The sequence below is a fragment of the Girardinichthys multiradiatus genome, chromosome 12 (assembly GCF_021462225.1).
Source record: "Girardinichthys multiradiatus isolate DD_20200921_A chromosome 12, DD_fGirMul_XY1, whole genome shotgun sequence".
Classification (NCBI taxonomy): Eukaryota; Metazoa; Chordata; class Actinopteri; order Cyprinodontiformes; family Goodeidae; genus Girardinichthys; species Girardinichthys multiradiatus.
The window spans coordinates 15,826,295-15,841,625 of NC_061805.1; the positions used below are offsets into that span (position 1 = coordinate 15,826,295).

Here is a 15,331-nt window from a genome sequence, read left to right on the forward strand (position 1 = left end):
GTGTTAGTATTGTTTCATTGTTTTACATTTATTAGTTTCAGATGACACTATACATAAGTTTAAGTTATTTTATTTAGACAGATATTTTCTAATGGGTGGACACTTTAAGATTTGTCTGAATGGTTTACTTATAATTGTTTTTTTTATCTTTGATGTTCTGCAAATGCAGACCAGCTGGAGGTGGAAGCCAGGAAGATACCATTATTCCAAAAGACTGTGGGGGGGGGACTTAACTTCTTAACTTGTTAAAGTTGTTAGTTATTTTGTCACTGTAGTATTCACTTATTTGTGTTAAGTTAAAGTTTAATTTGTGTCATTTATGTTTGTTAATTAGTTTGTATGTATTTTTCTCATTTGTTCTCATGTTGTGCCTTCCCCATTTGAGTCTAGGTTATTCCACCCCTATTTAAGTAGTCTTTGTTTTTTGGTCTGGAGGTCAGTTTTGTTTGAGTTTTGTTGCTGTTCAATTGACCTCAGCTGGGTTGGGCCCAAACTCATGTCATTTATTATCTGAGTTTTTGTATTGAAGTTTACCTTTTGTTAACTATTTTTGACAGTATTAAATTGAAGTTTTTCCAATTTTTGAACACCTTTTATCCTTGCTTAGGTCTGGTCCACCACAGTTGGTGTCAGGAGTGGGATCAGTCAGTTAAGGACATTGGTGTATTTTATTTTTTCCTGGTTTTGACCATTTTTGCAATAACTACCTCTGGTTTTTTTTGTTTTTTTTCTCTCTTGCCTTTTTTTCTCTGAGAGGAAGAAATGCCTGGAAGGGGAAGAGGACGAACAAGAGGGCCCAGCTCTGATCCAGATGAAAGAGATGCTGTTGAGGAAGGTGGAGCTGTTGGTGGAGTGTTTGACATGGAAGAGAAGGGGAGTGAACCAACACTTTCAGATTTGGCTAGTCTTCTCGGAGCCCATCTAGGACAACAGAAGGCCAAGGAGGACTACTGGACCACAGAAGCTGCTAAGCAAGAACAGAAATTTGAGGAACTGGAAAAACAGTTCAGCTTGTTTAAAAGTGAGATTCAATCTCAGACCACTTCCCCAGTGCGGCCTACACAACCACCAGATCCTGGACTAGCAGCTTCCCCGCAACACAGTCTGTCAGGTGACCTTCTCTATGCACATTCTCCGGCACCTAAATTACAAAAACGTAGTGAAGAGGATGACATTGAACACTTTCTCATTACTTTTGAAAGAATGGCTTCTGCCTGCAGGTGGCCGAGAACTGACTGGGCTTTTCACTTAATACCTCTGCTAACAGGCAAGGCTAGAAGTGCCTTTGTGCATATGGATGTTGATTTGTCTATGATCTATGACCAAGTTAAACTAGCTATTTTGCAGAAGTATGAGATTAACAGTGAAACCTATAGGTAAAGATTTCGCTCGCTTCAGGTAGAGCCTGAAGAAACTCCAAAAGAGCTCTACATAAGGCTGAAGGAGCTTTATAGTAAATGGGTGCAACCTAATGGTAAAACACTGGAACAAATCAATGAAATAATTATTCTTGAGCAGTATTTAAGAATGTTGTCATCAGAGCTACAGGTGTGGATAAAGGAACATAATCCAAAGACTGCAAAGAAGGCTGCTGAACTGGCTGACGTGTTTGTGGCTGCTAGGAGGAGGAACCTGTCTTGGGCTTTCCAAAGCTGGAAAAAGGATGGCTGCAAGCAATCATCAGCCCAACAGGTTTCAGCTGTGGGTAAGACCCCTGTGAAAAGATTTGACACATAATTTCAGGGGAAGAAGCCTGTCTGTTACTTATGTGGACAGGAGGGTCACACCAAACCAATGTGCCCTCAAACTGCTGTTAAATTGTCCCAGATGTGTTTTGTGCCAAGGGAAGAGACTCAAAATGCTGGATCAACGCAACCATTAATGGAGACGTATGTGAAGCTCAATGGTCAGACACTGAAAGCACTGATTGATACAGGGAGTACGCAGACCTTGGTCCAGCAAAGGTATGTTCCACCTCAGTCTGTTTGCACCAGTAAGACCGTCCCAATCTACTGTATCCATGGTAATGAAAGGAAGTATCCAACAGCAGATGTCAATGTGACCATAAAGGGACAAACTTACCTGCTTAATGTTGGGGTAGTAGATAACTTGCCATTTCCAGTAATCCTCGGCAGTGATCTACCAGTGCTTATCGACCTGTTACACCCTCCTCAGTGTAATGTCGCTCTAACTCGGGCTCAAGCAAAGCAGCCTGAGGAAATTGTTTCAGATCTTAGGACCTTGCCATTTCACAATGTGGAATTTTTCACAGAAAAAATAAAAGTCAGGAAGTCCAAAGGCCTGCGGAAAAGTTTCAAGGGATGGTGATAGTTCCTCCTGACACCCAACAGCCTGAGTTACTCCAAGAGTTTAAAATTCCTGGTAATATATTGGAGCTGCAGCACCAGGATTCAAATCTTGTGAAGTATTTTAAAGAGGCAAAAGTTAACAAAAAGGATTTTGTCATTCAGAATGACATTCTCTACAGGCAAAATGGACCAATTAAACAGCTTGTGGTTCCTAGAGCAGTGAGAGAAACTGTTTTGAAGTTGGGCCATTCTATTCCCTGGGCTGGCCGCCTGGGGAAGCATAAGACCTTAGCCCGTATAAAGCGCTGTTTCTATTGGCCTGGCTTGCGTAGAGATGTTGTGCAGTTTTGTAGGAGCTGTCCAGAATGTCAAGTTAAATCAGCCAGGCTGCCCAATAAAGCTCCTCTCCAACCTCTTCCAGTTCTGGGTACTCCATTTCAATGCCTGGGCATGGACATAGTGGGACCAGTGGAAAGGAGTAAAGCTGGAAATCGGTTTATGCTGGTGATTGTAGATTACACAACTAAATATCCAGAAGTGTTCTCCCTGAAAGTTGTCAAAGCAAAGAATGTTGCATTCTGTTTGGTGCAATTTTTTTCCAGAGTTGGCATTCCTCAGGAAATACTCACTGACCAGGGCACCAATTTTATGTCAAAATTGCTTAAAGATGTCTATCAGTTGCTAGGGATTAAATGACTGAGAACAACACCTTATCATCCACAAACTGATGGACTCACTGAAAGGTTTAATCAAACCCTTAAACAAATGCTAAGGAAATTTGTGAATGAAACTGGCTCTGACTGGGACAAATGGCTTCCATATATTCTGTTTGCATACCAAGAAGTTCCTCAGGCTTCTACTGGGTATTCCCCATTTGAGTCTAGGTTATTCCACCCCTGTTTAAGTAGTCTTTGTTTTTTGGTCTGGAGGTCAGATTTGTTTGAGTTTTGTTGCTGTTCAATTGACCTCAGCTGGGTTGGGCCCAAACTCATGTCATTTATTATCTGAGTTATTTTTGTATTGAAGTTTACCTTTTTGTTAACAATTTTTGACAGTATTAAATTGAAGTTTTTCCAGAAGGAGTGGAGATGGATTGGTGCTTCTGTTCAGTCACTGTTTAAAATACCTATACCTCATTTGAACTGCAAATGTTTGTAGTGGGATTTACAAGTCCCCATGCGTTGCTATCGCCCTCCAAATTATAGTAAGGACTCTGTCAATGAGTTCTCTGAATTTCTTACTGACATTCTCCCTAAATATGATTCTATTCTGATTTGAGGGGATTTTTATGTTCACATTTGTTGTCCAGGTGATCAACTTGTGGAGTATTACTCTGGCTGAGGGCTCATCTGGTCTTGTCATTTGCTTGCAACCTCCAACACACACTGTTTGAGCTCCCTGGGAGTTGCACTTTTATCTGGAATGACTTTTTCAAAGTGGATGTTTTTTTGTCAGGCCCCCCATATCACAGAGAATCTTGCTCAATCTTGCAAATGTCTCATTATCACTTAGTTTACTTACTTTTTAGAACTGAGTTGTATGTCTTAAATATCTTGGTTTTCCCTCAATGTCCTCATTTTATTCTTTTATCTTTCCACTTAACCTGCCCTGGGATCCTAAACAAAATTGCTCCTAAGGTATTAATCCTCAGCGCCATGGCTAAATGTAACAATGCACACGCCCCATACAGACAACGTTGCAGGCACGCTGCACACAAATGGAAGAAGGACAAACATGTACATGTGTCCCTGGAAATATTGAGAAACTGCCTCAAGGATTATCAGCTAATGGAGCTGTTAAAGAGGAAAAATCAGCAATGTTATTGCCGACAACAGTACATCTTGCATTGTTTTATTCAAGACAATTAACTCTTCCCTAAATTAATGTTCTTCAGCTATGACTGATGTTACGACTGCCACATGTGATCATTTTCTTAACTTTTTTGTAGGTAAAGTGCACTCTGTAAGTCAGATAATGAATGTGTTTAGTGGTGACGACCTGGTGATCTGTGCAAAATTGTGGGATCTTTGAAACCTACGGACTACCCTCTGATCATTGTTCACTGCTTAAATGTGTTTTCAATACAGTTGAAGCAGCCAAGATGAGAATCAGCTCCTCTAAACTTGAGGACATGAGATATGGTGGACTGCTCCCCACAGTTCAAGGGTCAGTCTTTGACTTGAGCAGAGGAATTCAAGTTTCATGGTGTCTTCTTTATGATAGATAGTAGGATGGAGGGCATATGTATACAGCATATATTACTCTAAAAAACAAACAAAAAAAAGGAAAGCCAGAAAGCAAGGCTTTTGACTTACAGGTCTGTCTATTTTACCCCCACATATTGTCATGAGATATGGATCATGAATGCAAGAACAAGATTTCGGATACAAGCAACTGAAATAGGGTAGGGTAGCTGGGCTTGAGCTGGCTAGGAACATACTACATAATTTTCCAGGTTTTACAGATTTGGGAAAGACTTGGACTACACAGCCACAGATTGCAGACTGAAAGATGGGGTATCACACATGCTTAATAACTGCACCTGATGAGAAATCATGGAGTACAGGATTTGACAGGTCAGATAAAGTAAATGGAACACATTATACTTTTGCACAATCTCCTGCGAGGGCAACAGTTTAAAGTGTAAACAAACCGACTTGTTAGTGATGGTAATACACCAATTTGTTGTTCCCCAACTGCCAACAATACTTAAAGGAGAGAAAGAAAAAGAGGACGAAAAAGAAAAAAAAAAGCATCACATTTACCATCGGCTCACTCCTGCTTTTGTCTGCACAGCTTTATTTTTTGGCAATTGGCAACATGTGTTTGCAGTTGGGTCATTCATCTGTTCATACACCCTGGGTATATCTAGGTTTGGCCCAAAAATGTCAGGTCTGGTTTCCTTGCATCCTCCCAGATTCTCTTTTTTACCCCCACACACCAACAGATTTTTGTGCTTTGCCCTTATTCAGGGCTCACCACAGCAAGTCACTACAACTTGAACACAGACTTTGCAAAGTATTACACCGGACACCCTTCTTGAAGCAACCGAGATTTTAATCCGAAACGGATTTCGCCCGCTACACCACCACAGAAAACTGATGCAGACTGTCATGGGTAAAACATGGCAAAACAATCTTACAGTATTTGGTCACCTATAGAAATCCTATATAATCCTATAGTCCTCCCTGGATGACCTATAGTCGTCCAGGGAGAACTCAAATCTTTGCTTCTCCTCATTTAATGGAGTCAATTGAGATGGTTCAGGAATGTGAACAGGATGCCTACAGGGGGTCTCCCTATTGAGGCTTCCAAGCACCTTCTACAGGGAGGAGACTGTGAGGCAGACCCAGAACATGTTGGAGAGGGTATTTTTCCCTTGTGGCCTGGGAGAATGCTTTGGGAACCCCAAAATGAGCTACAGAGTGTTGCTGGGGGTAGGGGTCTAGTTTCCCTCTCGGATGGATGGATGGATGGGTTCTATACCACAGAAAACACAACAGTTCGTTAATTATAGTGTCACTTTTGCTAAGCAAATTTCTCAAGCATTTAAATGGTCAAATCAAATGCATTCAGCAGTATAAGTCAAACAATGCAGACACAGTGTTATACAGTCTGTGGAGTTTTCTTTAAGAATGGTGTTCTTCATTCTACAATGCTGCATTATTATTAGAAGAGCTGCCAGAGGGACTATATAGAAACAACTGGGGCTAGATATGGGACCTAAGCACCTCGCTGTTCTGTTTCTGTACAGCAGTACTGTACAGGAACAGGATGGCTCCTGCATTTGTTTTACACAGCCTTATTCAACTGCTGGCCAGGCTACACACACTACAAGCTCATAAAAATGTATCAAATGCAATGGTGCATATTTAAGTCAGCAAACTCAGCCTAACCCATGAGGATATTTGACACCTTGTAACAAGTATCAGGGTGTGTGCTGGAAATGTGGTGAGACTCTATTTTAATTTGAAAATAAAAGAGCTTTAAAAAAGTTATGATGATTTTGATTTATCTGTTATGTTTTTTTGCATGAATGTATTCAAGCAACTAAGAAAGCTTCCCACACTTTCTATTTTTGACACTATGATGCACTTTAGCAGCAAAGAACACGATTTGTTTTACAAATGCATGAGTGATCTGCATCTGGATGCCAAATCACACTGAATCCTCTTATAAAATGAACAAAAGAAAACAACTATGAAAAAAATAATTTTTCCTGACTGAAGGACATCTGACTAGATTTATTTATTGCATTTTTATCTGTGCTTCATTTAGATAGGTTAAGACCTCAGCACTGCACTGCAGTGGTTTTTTTCCTTAAAAGTAGAAAAGCTGTAAATGGCTTATGGCCCACTTCCCTTCCAATAAATGACAATGCATTTTCTTATTCTTTCATCACATACCCTCCCCTGCAGAAGTACTGCTATAGCTGCAAATTCAGTGCCTGTTTATGGTCCTGTTTATAGAGATGATGGCTTTCAAATGAGATTGTACCATAATGAATTGGATACATGAACATTACTCCTGACTTTATCCATTTGAAGTGGTCTTATGTGAATGTACCTAGTTATCTGCTTTGCTTTAGCCAGTCAGTGTTTTGATCTAATTCTGAGCTAAAGTAGGTTTCCATTTATTTCAATGAACTATTATTTTCACATGGGCAGCTGGCAGCTAAAAGCCTGGAGCTAAAACAAATGGATAAAAGATGATCTCACTTACCCTTCTGCCTGCTGTTATCCCAGAGTGTATGTTGATATAGATGTTTTTAAAGGCATAGCTAAAGTTGGGTGCAGTATTGTATCCTTAGTATACAGTGGGCAGCATGCTTCGAGTTACAAAATTTAAACACAACTCAGAACGGCGACAACTTGGAACAGAGATGACAATGTGAGTGTCAAACTTGGACTTGAGTCACACTTTAGTAAAAAAATTTAAAGACTTCAGACCTGATTTTGACTTGCGTCAAAAGACACAAGACTTAACTTTGACTCATGGTCTGCAACTTCATTCTCATGAACAAAATTAAGCTGATGTGATCAGGGGGATGAAGCAAGGCAGTCGGTAATCCACAGACCACAGTTCTGATGTGCATATTCTTTAGAAAGGGTGCATATGGTTTATTAGACTTTGGACATATTGCTCATACAAATCGGTACATTTTATTGCTACTTCATAATAATATGATGTCTCTGAAACTGGACTTTGTAATATATGACTTCAAATCATTTCAAAATCAAACAATCTTAAAACAAAAGCACTTTGGTTCATTTAGAGTTTTGACTCATTCACTCACTACACTGTGCCTTTTCATATAGTAATGTATAATATACCTTGGAACGTGTATGGTTTATCCTGGACAATAAATGATTTAAATGCAGATTTAGGATATGATTTCCAAAAGGTTTCTTAACTCTATATTACACTGTATAATAAAGGAGTGAACATTTTGAACACAGTGAATACCTGATCTTAACAATTTAATTGCAAAGAAATTTACAAAAAAGAAATGTTTCTAAATAAAAGCACTTTCTGCTTGAATTGCTTCTCAAATTTGACATAGATAGAGAGATAGTTCAGATTTTTTATATGTTTTGTGACTTTTATCAATAGTAACATTTTCCCTTACCTGTGGTAGACAGATGTCTAACAGCTAGTCAGATTAACGTCCTGTTTCAGCTGACTTTAGAAATTTAAGACAGCTCCATCTAAAAAAATATCTACATGTATGGGATTTAACAATATATTAGGAGATAATAAATATACAGTTTAACAAAAGAGGTTTGGTCTGTTGCTGTTTTCTTAGTTCAACAATGTCTATGCTTGACTTGTAATGAGAGTACTAGTACTTTACATTGATTTGAGGCAAAAGACTAGAAACTTAATTTGGACTTGAGGAATAAGTCTTGAGAACTGACTTGGACTAGGAGCCAAAGACTTGAGAATTAACTTAGATTTGGTGCAAAAGACCTCAGACTTCATTTTGACTCGGGGCAGAAGGCTTGAAACCACACTTGGACTTGGGGAAAATTTGACAACTCACTCAGATTTATGACAGAATACAAGAGAATACACTTAAAATGGAGCAAATGACTTAAGACTTGACTTGGTCTTGTCCCTTTATCGACTCAAGAGTTAACTTAGACTTGCTCCTCAAACACTTGAACCTTGTCTTGGAGTTGTGAAAGAAACAAATCAATGAAAACACATGCTGCAAAACAGAACAAGCTAAATGTGGATGGACACACCAGTGTAAAAGCCAAATGTTTTGTAATGGTTACTTTGCTTTAAGAAGATTTCTCTGCACTGTTTCTCCTGGTAATGGGTTACATACGTAAGTAAAGAAATAAATCACAGAGAATGAACAAAGCCTGTTTTTTTTTTTATTACTGTAATTCAAAATTCCAGAGATAATTTAAATTGTAGTGCTCTGCTATGATTTGTCACATCTGTTGGAGTCCTTGACAGATAATAGTCAGAATGTTTTTCTCTTTAATATACGAACACTGACCTTTCATAGAGCATAATAAAGATCCCATATAGTTTTTTAAGGCACAAACCTTAGTCTCATATAGTTCCCTGTAGAAACAATGACAACCTAATTGTTATCTTTTCACACAAATTCAACTGACTTTTCTTTGGCTGTCTGTATCAGTGTTGGCCTTTTGGTCTTCACTTTGTATTACAAGGGATAATTGCTTCTTGTATTGTCCCTGTTGTCCATCAGCATGCATAATGAAGCATAATGGTAGATAATTTGTTTGCTGATGCATTGCCTCTTCAAGACAAGGCAAACTAATCCAATCCCAGCAGTTCATGCTACGCTTAACTGTTAGCATAATAAGATGTTCAAACCTCTTGCTACACTTGAGCAAACACTTCTATAAAGACACAGACTCCCATGCATTTACCCCAGCACAAACACACATGGACAAGTGCACATGCTGGTACTGCAAGAGACTGACAAGTTTTTATAAAAAAAAAAAAATGTTTCCATTGAAACATTTGTCTGACTTTTCTCAGTAGGAGGCACACTATCAAACATGACGCACACAGAAGAGCCACAGTGTTTGTAAGGTTGGTACAAACATCTAAGGACACTTTAAGACTTCTTTTAATTTTTCTTTTTAAGCATCTTCAGTTTGTTCGTCTGTCTCTTTTGTTTTGACTTTTTGTTTGGGTATATGAGAAAAGGAGAGATTAAAGGGGTAACAAGAAATCAATTAAATTGAGCTATCCCTGCTTCATCACCCAAACAAGTAGTCAGTAAAATTTAAATGTGATATGTGTCACATATGCATAGTGGTGCATGGTTTTTCTGTACATAAAGATAGTAACATTAATTGCATTGCAAAAGTATTATTCCCCTTAAATGTATAAACGTTTTTTCACATTACGACCACATTCATTTATATTAAGCCTCCTTTAGTCTGTTACCCATGGAAAAAAAAAATATAGTTCAACCTTCCACCTAGAGAGTATAAATAGCTGTATACATTTATACAGCTGCTCTGGGAAGGTTTGTTATAAGGTTTGTTAGTGATCAAATGGTATTATGAAGAGCAATTACCACAGCAGAAACGCCAAGAATAAAGGTATGGACACATTTTAAGTGCTGTTAGGTTAAAGCTTAGGTCTCAAGCTTTAAAAATCTCGCAGAGCATCATCTGAAAATGGAACAAATATGGCACATCTTCAGTCTATCTAAACCCAGAAAGAGTAGACAGTATTAATCAAAAAAGCAGCCAAGGCACCTATGGATGAGCCGCAAAGATGCTTAGGTTGGAGAATCTATTAGTCATGCATTTCAGAAATCTGACATTTTTGAAGAGAGGTGAAAACCAAGCCAGTTTAAAAAGGGAACTACTAAAACTCCTGTTGGGAGTTTGTTACAAGCAATGTTGGGTACGCAGCATACCTGTGGACCAAGGTGCTCTGGCCAGATGAGACCAAAATTAAATTTTTGCCCTTCATGCAAAATGCTGTGTGTGGAGAAAACCTAACACTGCACTTTTCCTTGAATACATCTTCCTTACAGTTAAGCATAATAGCAGTAGTGCTGTGGAGATGATTTTCTTCAGTAAGACAGGCAAGCAGATTAATGGTTTAGGGCAGGACACCTACCCTATACACAAAACCAGAGGTGCAAAGATTGTGTTGGAATGGCCCAGTCAAAGTCCAAACCTAAATCTTTTTTAGAATTTGTAGCAACACTTAAAAAATGCTAAAAGAAAAAATGCTAAAAAAAAAAGACCATAATCCAATTTGACTGAGTGTATCCCTTTCCTTTCACCTCACAATTATGAACTATTTCCAGTGATCACAAAAATTTTTAACAGAATACAGTGAAGTCTGAGTTTGCAACACGGCAAAATGTCAAAAAGTACCAGGGTTATGAATACTTTTGCAAGGTACTGAATAAAATCTTTATAAATAGCACATGTGACACATTGCTTTCCAAATGATGAGCCCTATTCTCTCCTTTCCTTTTGGTGTATTTTAGGAATTGAGACATCCTTCATTATGGTATGGTGGGATTGATTTCCAGATCACATGGATGGAGGGGAGCAGAGATGAAGTAGCAGAAAATGGAGAAATGAGAAAACACCCAACTCATGCACAATAAATCAAATGCACACAGTTGCCACACATAGGAAAACCATCTCATAAATCTATCAATATTAATTTTGCATGATTAGGTTTAGGCACCCACATAAAGAGCTTAAAAGCCACTTGCAATACAATATATTATGCCCAGACAATGACTTGCAGGCATCTGTGGCAGTAACTTCTCCCTTAATTGCAAGGTTAGCCTGGGAAAATGGCATTGCCACTGTAGAACACAATGGCTTGGCCTGTAAATATTGCAGGATGAGCAAAGAATGTTGCTCTAACCCTCGTTGTAAAAATTATCTATTTAGATTAAATTTTAGTACTGCTACTACATGCACCGCATGTAATGACTAAGGTGCATATGTTTAGCCTTCCCAATAATACGTATTACAGTTTTGACACGTGCCACCGTAGCATGTTAGTCCTGTTTATTTAAAATAAAACTAATTTGTGCAAATTGTCAATGTGAAATATGAAGTTATGTAAATGTTTTGAGTTGGCCCCTACTTTCCTGAATTCTTTAGGCTTGGACTCTTTCAGTTTTTAATGTCTTAACATGCTGCACAACCCAGTTTTATTCATTTATTTTAAGGTTTTCATGAGATATTGCAGTTTTTCTCAAAGGAATCTTGCTTGTATGTTAAACGTCCAACTTGTGTGTGGTTTCTGGAAAAAGAAATGTTTGAAAAAAAGCTGCAAAATGCCTAAAGGGTAAAATGTTTAAAACTCAAAAAACTGCCTCAAGTGTGTTTCTTGTCACTTGAGTCATTGTCAGCAAAGACAGAAAGTGAAATGATTTAGTTGCATTGCTTTTATGACTACATTGTGTGTGAATATTGCAGCATTTTTACATGTTTTTGTTTCCAGTGCTCTACATATAAGGGAAGCATATATATGTTATAAGGAGGAGATTCCCTGTCATGAAATGTCTTGAAATATGTTACTTTGTTAAAATAATGTCTGACTACTGCCAGGGTGCATAATGCTCTCAATATATAATGACCCCCACTATCTAGTGACTCATGCTGCATGGCAGCACTGCACCAAGAAAGAAAATAGAGCAATTTTCTTTTGTACCGTTTTCCCCCTTCAATCTGCAATCTAACACCAAAAGAGGAAATAGCCTTTAAAATCATTCCCTTAATTTTATTTAATTTGCATATGAATGCTATAGTTCTGGGATATTATAATGAATTAACAATGACACAGGACAATCTACAGGGGTTGGACAATGAAACTGAAACACCTGTCATTTTAGTGTGGGAGGTTTCATGGCTAAATTGGACCAGCCTGGTAGCCAGTCTTCATTGATTGCACATTGCACCAGTAAGGGCAGAGTGTGAAGGTTCAATAAGCAGGGTAAGAGCACAGTTTTGCTCAAAATTTTGAAATGCACACAACATTATGGGTGACATACCAGAGTTCAAAAGAGGACAAATTGTTGGTGCATATCTTGCTGGCGCATCTGTGACCAAGACAGCAAGTCTTTGAGATGTATCGAGAGCCACGGTATCCAGGGTAATGTCAGCATACCACCAAGAAGGACGAAACACATCCAACAGGATTAACTGTGGACGCAAGAGGAAGCTGTCTGAAAGGGATGTTCGGGTGCTAACCCGGATTGTATCCAAAAAACATAAAACCACGGCTGCCCAAATCACGGCAGAATTAAATGTGCACCTCAACTCTCCTGTTTCCACCATAACTGTCCGTCGGGAGCTCCACAGGGTCAATATACACGGCCGGGCTGCTATAGCCAAACCTTTGGTCACTCATGCCAATGACAAACGTCGGTTTCAATGGTGCAAGGAGCGCAAATCTTGGGCTGTGGACAATGTGAAACATGTATTGTTCTCTGATAAGTCCACCTTTACTGTTTTCCCCACATCCGGGAGAGTTACGGTGTGGAGAAGCCCCAAAGAAGCGTACCACCCAGACTGTTGCATGCCCAGAGTGAAGGATGGGGGTAGATCAGTGATGGTTTGGGCTGCCATATCATGGTATTCCCTTGGCCCAATACTTGTGCTAGATGGGCGTGTCACTGCCAAGGACTACCAAACCATTCTTGAGGACCATGTGCATCCAATTGATCAAACATTGTATCCTGAAGGTGGTGCCGTGTATCAGGATGACAATGCACCAATACACACAGCAAGACTGGTGAAAGATTGGTTTGATGAACATGAAAGTGAAGTTGAACATCTCCCATAGCCTGCACAGTCACCAGATCTAAATATTATTGAGCCACTTTGGGGTGTTTTGGAGGAGCGAGTCAGGAAACGTTTTCCTCCACCAGTATCACGTAGTGACCTGGCCACTATCCTGCAAGAAGAATGGCTTAAAATCCCTCTGACCATTGTGCAGGACTTGTATATGTCATTCCCAAGATGAATTGACGCTGTATTGGACGCAAAAAGGAGGCCCTACACCATACTAATAAATTATTGTGGTCTAAAACCAGGTGTTTCAGTTTCATTGTCCAACCCCTGTAATTGCATGTATCGCTTGCATTATTAAAGTGAAAGGTCTATTATAAATTCTACAATTATTTTTTAATTTTCATGTAACTGCTCAGCAACCAGGCAAACTCTTTACTTTATGCTTAAAATTTTTAAAATATTACAAAATGTAGCTCATGGTTTAATATTATGGTTATAAAGTCCAGCTTGCAAGATAAGATACTCCCAAACAATACTGGGTTTAGGAGAATGAGGCAAGATTTTAGCAATGCTTGGGAATAGGAACAATATGGGATACTCACGGTATGATAACCTTGAGAAACATTATCTGATTGCTCTTATTTCAAACATGGGAGCAATAATTATACTATTGCTGTCATGATTTGAAGGTGTTGGAGTTTTGTTTTTGTTTATTTCTCTGATCACAGCTATGTTTTCCAGCATTGAGCCTTGCTTCAGTTCATTCCTTAGGTTTAGCTCCTTAATAATTCTTTTATTCTGTTCATGATGTATTTTAGTATATGTTCTGTTGCATCTGTAAGAGCTTCCTTTGGTTAGATTGTTTTCTTGCACGTTTGCTCACCTCATTCATGTTTTTGTTACCACTACCTGCCACAGTCAGCTTGTAATCAGCTTCATTCGGTTGTTGTCACTTTTGCCATGCTCTTCATGTACTCTTCTGTTCCAATAACTCCTTGCTGGAGTATACTGTTTGCTCATGTCAAGCCACGCCTGTCTGTGTCCTCATACCAAGCCTATAAATGTTCATGCCTGCCTCTGTTGAATCCTGCCATTTGTGAGTTTTTATTTTGGTTATTTATTCAAACTTTTTTTTATTTACCACAATGCCTCTGCCCGCCTGTCTGCATTTGGGTCCTACTCTTCTTTGACAGCTACTGCTAAAATAATAAATTATTACTTTAATAAGAATGGTTGCTGGAGCTTCTTTAGTTTCTAAATTATTACTGCATCTATTTTTTGTGGCCCGGAAATATTTGCTAACAGCTGAATTTAGCTTTTTTTTAGCCAGTGAAAAGTTAAGGTGTCCAGCAGAGCTTAGCAGCAGGTGGGGGATGGGATGATTTTGAAACCGTATATTTCTAAAACTTTGGTATACCTTGATAGAGGTAAACAGCGCACACCTAAACATGTTAAAGTTTCATAAACTGTGTTTTATTGAATGTAGACAAAAAAAATGTATTTGTAAAAATGTATACTATTTTTTATCACTCATTTCAGAAAGTGAAACTCATATAGATTCATTACATATAGTGTGAAATAGTTAAAGCCTTTTTTGTAATTTTTATGATTATGGCTTGTAGAAAATGAAAACCCAAAATTCAGTGTCTCAGAAAATGTGAATATTGTGAAAGAGTTAAACATTGTAAAATCATGTTTCTACACACTAATCAGCTAATCAACTCAAGACACCAGCAAAGGTTTCCTGTGCCTCTGAATGATCTCTCAGTCTAGGGCAGTAGGCTACACAATCATAGGGAAGACTTCTGACTGGACAGATGTCCAGAAGAAAGTCACTGACACCCAAGGAGGGTAAGCCACAAAAGGCAATTGCTAAAGAAGCTGGTTATTTAGAGTTCTGTATGGTAAATGGTAAATGGCTTGCACTTGTATTGCGCTTTATCAAGTCCGAGGACTCCAAAGCGCTTTACACTACAAACAGTCTTACACCCATTCATACACACATTCACACGCTGACAGAAGTGAGGCTGCCATACAATCAGCTCCATCAGGCCCTCTGACCACCATCAGTAGGCAAGGTGGGTGTAGGGTGACCAGATTTCAAAAAACTGAATGCGGGACAACAAGGATGCTTATGAGGGACATTGTAGGACACATGCCAACAATATGATGACATCATAAATAACATCATCAATCTCTACTTTGCCTGTTAGTGCAAAACAATGAATTAGCATTAAGTTAAAAAAATAC

At 38.7% G+C, this 15,331-nt stretch overlaps 1 protein-coding gene and 1 long non-coding RNA gene across 2 annotated transcripts in view; one reads left to right on the top strand and one right to left on the bottom strand.

The window, feature by feature from the left end:
• si:dkeyp-14d3.1 (transmembrane protein 132D) overlaps positions 1–15,331 on the bottom strand; it is a 287,155-nt gene that overhangs the window by 208,314 nt on the left and 63,510 nt on the right. The window lies entirely within an intron of this gene.
• Positions 2,312–3,694, top strand: LOC124878007. The gene is made up of 2 exons (XR_007040647.1): positions 2,312–2,894; positions 3,390–3,694. It is a non-coding gene; the product is annotated as an uncharacterized LOC124878007 (long non-coding RNA).